The following is a 6,166-nucleotide window of genomic DNA, read 5'->3' on the forward strand; positions in this document are numbered from 1 at the left end:
TGATGACATATCTATTCCTGAACTGAGAGAAGCATGTGACTATTATCTCTTTGTATCTCTTTTGAATATAGTACTATTAAATGTAGAGCTCTCGGTGCCCTAATGCATGAGTTATCAAATGATGGTCTCATAGACTGAATTTTATCTAGAAGAAATGATCCTGCCTCTCATGGTAGCTAGTGCCCAGAGTGGGGAATGAGAATGCCACATAGTGGTGCTTACAGATGATGGTGTGGTTGATTGGGATGAAGAACATCCACCCCAGTTGGGAGAAGAATATTCACAAATTATTTATAGCACAAAATTATATAGACTTTTGAAGTACACTGAAAACAGAGATGTGACTAAATCAGTTTTGAAGGTGAGGGGTCTTAAGAAGAATAGATTGGGAATAGAAGGTTATCCTACCTATAAAGAAAAAATAAAGAAAAGGCCTGGGGGCCGCCCAGAAGTGATTTACAACTATGTCCAAAGACCCTTTATTCGAATGTCCTGGGAGAAGGAAGAAGGAAAGAGTCGGCATGTAGACTTTCAGTGTGTAAAGAGTAAATCTATCACCAACCTTGCAGCAGCTGCCGTAGACATTCCCCAGGACCAGCTGGTAGTCATGCACCCAACTCTGCAAGTGGATGAGCTGAATATTCTCCCCATCCATCCCCCTTCCAGCAACAATGACCTCGATCCTGATGTACAGAATCCAATGCTGTGATGCCGATGTTCCTTGAAACCACAGCATGCTACTCTTCATGGTGACATTGCACTCTCCTCATTCTGCACTGCAAGGCCACTCTCTTCATCAAGAGATGCACATAACGTTTAGGATATTACAGTGTAGGCTTTCTTTAAAGACCAAAGGTAACTGGATGGTTTTTTAAATGCATACAACTCTAGCATCCTGAGGTTCCAGTTATATAAATGTATTTGTTTACCAGTAGGTTTGTGAAATTGGTTCTTTGTATGGGGGACAGTCCTTTTTCACACAATTAGATCTTTTCAGACGTCAGACGTGGTGGTGGAAATTGGCAGCTGGGGTACTTTTGGTCTAGATTGCTATGTCACACCCCAGATAAAATGCAGAATATTACATAGTTGCACTTTATAAATGGTGGTTAAATGGAACTGTTGAAGCCATTTTTATAGTTGTGATGCACAATGTAACTTTAAGTGCTTCTATCAAAGTATTCCTTCAGTAAAATGTGTGTAGTTTACTGCCCATGATGAGCAAAAAAATAAATATTTATCATTGGGCTTATCTGAATGATTAGAATGAGATTCAGTGCCCATATCTTAAGAGTTCAGTTATCTCCAGTGCCGGCTTCACCCTTTTAGAGTGAGTCACACGCAGGGAGTGTGAACATCAGGGGTGGTTTATTATCCAGTCTGCCTTACCCTTAATCTGTTCACAGATATTTATTTACTAATTTTTTTCATAAGAGTTATGGGTTAGGAAAATGAAGTGTTTGCTCTTCATTTACTAAATGATTGTAAACTCGAGTTTTTCATCAAAATAAAATTCCAAAAAGAAAAAAGAAAAAAGAAAAAAAAGAGAGAATACGGGAATTATTATCAGTATCAGCCCCTTTAGATGGCTAGCTTGCAAGGTCAAACAGTTAAATTTCTCTTTTCTACTATTCAAGCTAAAAAACAAAGTTATCTTTTATAGAATAAGAGAATATCTAAAAATTACAGAGTAGTTGAAACAGTTTTAAACAGCAGTTTTCCAAAGGAGGAACCACCATGCTTCATTATGACTTTGTTTAAAGTCATATTGTTGATTTTTAAATCTTTTGTCTCCCAAATATAAGAAAAACTAAAAAAGCAGACATTCTCCATTACAGGAACTAACAAATTAGTAACATTCATTTCACAGTATTCCCAGGAGATAAAGACTCAAAGACCACAACTTACAACTGGGAATTTTTGCCCACTGGGAAAGACATTAATTGAAAACTCTCTCCAACAGTATTAAAGGAACCTTATCTTATCAGATACCTAACCATAAATGGACATTTGCCCCTTTCCCTGACACTTGCCTTCATCTCAAGGATGAGAAGCCGCTGACCACAAAGACGGCAGACAGCTATCCCAAGACTTCAACAAGGCCTGTATGCTCACAAATTGATGCTGCTCACACCTTGCTCTTGTATCACTTAATTATTGATTGAACTAGAGGCCTGGTGCACAAAAATCCGTGCATGGTGGGAGTGGTGGGTGGGGGGTCCCTCAGCCCAGTGTGATCCCTCTCACAATCCAAGAGCGCTCAAGGGATGTCCTCCTGACAGCTTAGGCCTCCCTCTGTGTGAGGCAACTGGGCGATCAGGGGAAGGCACCGCCCCCATCACCCCGCTGCTGCTGCCACTGCCAGCCCTTTGCCCTAGCTTCTGAGTGCTGGCCCCGCCCCCCTGCCCACTGGTGGATGGGGGGTGCGATCTGGGGCCATGCTGGTTGGGGGAGGGGCTGGAGAGGTTGAGGCACAGCAGGTCGCACCCTGTCCAGCTTCTGAGGAGGCATGGCATTGTGATCAGCCCAAGCCACACCTCTGTGGCTGCCTCAGCAGAAGGGGAAGCAGTGGAACTGGGATTATGCAGCCCCCTCTTCTGCTGCCTCTGCAGAAGGGGCCGGGTTGCTGGACCCACCCGCGCCATGGCCTCTCCCACGCCGAGTCCTCTCCTGAGCCAAGATCTTTCCCATGCCGAGGCCTCTCCCGTGCCAACTCTGCAAAAGTGGCCGCGGTGCTGGCTCTCCCATGAGGCTGGGCTCTCCTGCGGCCTTTGTGAAAGGGACTGTGGTGTTGGACTGGCCTATGCCACCGCCTCTCCTGTGCAGCCGACCCTCAGCCCTTGCAGCTGCTGTGGCTTTGTCCAGAGGATGTCCGGAAGACATCTGGTCTAATCAGCATATTACCCTTTTATTAGTATAGATATATATAGAATGATCTTTATATTATTATTACCCTTCTTATGAAACAAGGAGTATGGGGAAACAATATCTGTCTCCCCATACCCCTTCCTTATTAGACATGAAAGATTTAACCCATTGTATGCCATAGCATCTGTAGACGCAAGCGGCAGACCTTCCCCCCACACCACGCGAACCTATAAAATAAATGTTTTCTGGTCAACAAGGTGGTGGAGCAACCTCCCCAGCAGATGCAGAGATGCAGATCTTTGTGAAGACCCTGACTGGCAAGACCATCACCCTTGAGGTTGAGCCCAGTGACATCATTGAGAATATCAAAGCTAAAATCTAAGACAAGGAGAGCATCCCGCCTGATCAGCAGCATCTGATTTTTGTGGGCAAACAGCTAGAGGATGGTTGCACTCTCTCAGACTACAATATTCAGAAAGAGTCCAACCTGCACTTTATCTGAGGGGTGGCATCATCAAACCCTCAATTCACCAGCTCACGCCAAAGTACAACTGCAACAAGATGATCTGCCGCAAGTGTTACACCTACCTGCACCCCCATGCTGTTAACTGCTGCAAGAAGTGCGGCCACACCAATAACCTGCGCCCCAATAAGAATTTTAAATACGGCCCCTCCACCAACTCCTTGGATTCACAGGGCAGCCTTATACCTGAACCCTGTGATGCTGGGGCCTCAATACAGTTTATCTTTTGTTGACTGGAAAAATAAATGTTTTCCCTAAATGGCAATCCTGACCAAATTTAGAACCATTTTTTTGTGAGAATTTTCAGCTGAAAATATTCAAGAACACCGAATTGTGAGTAATATATTTATTTTTATAATATTCATTGCAAATTGATTTTTTAAATTAAATTTAAAATATCAGGGCGTGTGGAGATGGTCTCCGTTTTGGATGCATGGCAGTTAACTAGTTAGGTTCTGTTAGGTCTGAACAAATAATTGAATCAACACCCTCTCCCCTTGTAACTGACCTCTAGACCACTTCACAACCAATATTTCCTTTTGCTAAGACCCCATTCCACTTGCTAAGACAACATTCCACTTATTAAGACCAATATCTCTCCCCTCAGAACCCGCCCAGAGAATTCACCATCCTGACCATTAGAACCATTTTTTTGTGAGAATTTTCAGCTGAAAATATTCAAGAACACCGAATTGTGAGTAATATATTTATTTTTATAATATTCATTGCAAATTGATTTTTTAAATTAAATTTAAAATATCAGGGCGTGTGGAGATGGTCTCCGTTTTGGATGCATGGCAGTTAACTAGTTAGGTTCTGTTAGGTCTGAACAAATAATTGAATCAACACCCTCTCCCCTTGTAACTGACCTCTAGACCACTTCACAACCAATATTTCCTTTTGCTAAGACCCCATTCCACTTGCTAAGACAACATTCCACTTATTAAGACCAATATCTCTCAGGGCGTGTGGAGATGGTCTCCGTTTTGGATGCATGGCAGTTAACTAGTTAGGTTCTGTTAGGTCTGAACAAATAATTGAATCAACACCCTCTCCCCTTGTAACTGACCTCTAGACCACTTCACAACCAATATTTCCTTTTGCTAAGACCCCATTCCACTTGCTAAGACAACATTCCACTTATTAAGACCAATATCTCTCCCCTCAGAACCCGCCCAGAGAATTCACCCAGAAAAAGCCTGCCTAGAGTTCTTTAAAATCTGACTCCCAGGGCTGGGTTGCCAAAGAAGGAACCCATGAGACCAAAAGGTGTAAAGAATTATGAATTTATTAGGTCACCTGGGAATCCAGATGGGCTGTGGGCCAAAATGGCACCAACACCCATCTCCAGGTCCAGAAAAGCAGCAAAACCAGACAAGTGTGGCAGCCTCAGGACCAGCTTTTAAGTCCCAAGTCACTCATCAGGATTGCTTCACCAACCAGTCTCTCAGGAAAATCATGCTGCTGCAATCCCTTGCTCCAACCAGGAGAAATCTATAAAGTGTTCCAGTCTACCACAATCAAAGTCTATCCCCCTATCATCTTGACATCCCTCCTAAGCAGGAAGTAACTACGGAAGATATGACCTCGTCTCTATTCCATAAAACAAAAAGGCTGGATTGTTAGGTCTGATCAAATAAGTGAATCAATATATCTCCTTTGGGCACTGACCGTTAGGCCACTTCACAATGTACATCCCCTTTGGCTTAGACCACATTCCATTTCACTAAGACCACATTCCACTTGCTAAGACATTATCCTTCCCTTCCAGCCTTCCTAGGATCCGTACCTGCTCAAAGAATGCTCTGCCCAGAAAAATCTCACCTAAAATTCTTTAAAATCTCTGAGGCCCTGTTCCTGGATGCTGGCTCCATTTTGGGGCTCCAGATGGCCTAATCTAATCTAATCTAATCTAATCTAATCTAATCTAATAAAAGTTAAACATGCAAATTGACCATACCTCTGCAACACACCCACAAGCCACACCCACAAGCCAATCAGTAGCAAATATGCAAATTAACCCAACTAAGATAATGGTGGCCACAATGCTGGAGTGAGCAGGAGGCTTGGGTTGCCCCTAGCAATGGTGGAAGCCAAGCTTCCCGCCTGCCCTGCGGACCCTGAGCCTGCTCAAGGCTACAAAGTTTCAATTATAGAAGATTAATAAATCCCAGATACCTGCTTCCAGCCCGCGGCTGTAGCCAGCCTGAAAACAGCTATCAGCCCCTCACCCAGGCTGGCCAGACACCCCAGTGGGGAACCCCACACTGAAGGGCATGTGGATATCCTGAAAACAACCATCAGCCCCTCACCCAGGCTGGACAGGCACCCCACTGGGAACCACCACCCTGAAGGGGCTGTGGCTAGCCTGAAAACGGCCTTCAGCCCCTCACCCAGGCTAGCCACACCATCACGAAGTTAGGGACCCCAATGGGGGGCTTGGCCAGCCTGCAAACAGCCATCAGCCCCTCACCCAGGATGACTACACCCCCATGGGGTGAGGGTACCAACTGGGGGGGCTTGACAAAACTGCAAACAGCCATCATCCCCTCACCAAGGCTGGCAAGGCACCCCAGCGGAACCCCTACCCTGATCCAGGACAACCTTCAGGGCAAAACAGCTGGCCCCCACCCGTGCACCAGGCCTCTATCTACACTAATAAAAGAGAAACATGCAAATTGGTGTCACTCCGCTACCCTTCCCATTGGCTAATCAGGGCGATATGCAAATTAACTGCCAGCCAAGATGGCGGCCGGCAGCCAGGCAGCTTGAAGC

The 6,166-nt window shown here is 44.9% G+C and overlaps 2 pseudogenes; both read left to right on the plus strand.

Moving 5' to 3' along the window:
* The window catches only part of LOC102246606, a 12,369-nt pseudogene extending 8,736 nt beyond the window's left edge, over positions 1-3,633 (plus strand).
* Positions 2-733, plus strand: LOC102246296 (annotated as a pseudogene).
* Positions 3,634-6,166: the final 2,533 nt, after the last annotated feature.

This window comes from Myotis brandtii, unplaced genomic scaffold (genome assembly GCF_000412655.1).
Source record: "Myotis brandtii unplaced genomic scaffold, ASM41265v1 scaffold1601, whole genome shotgun sequence".
Taxonomy (NCBI): domain Eukaryota; kingdom Metazoa; phylum Chordata; class Mammalia; order Chiroptera; family Vespertilionidae; genus Myotis; species Myotis brandtii.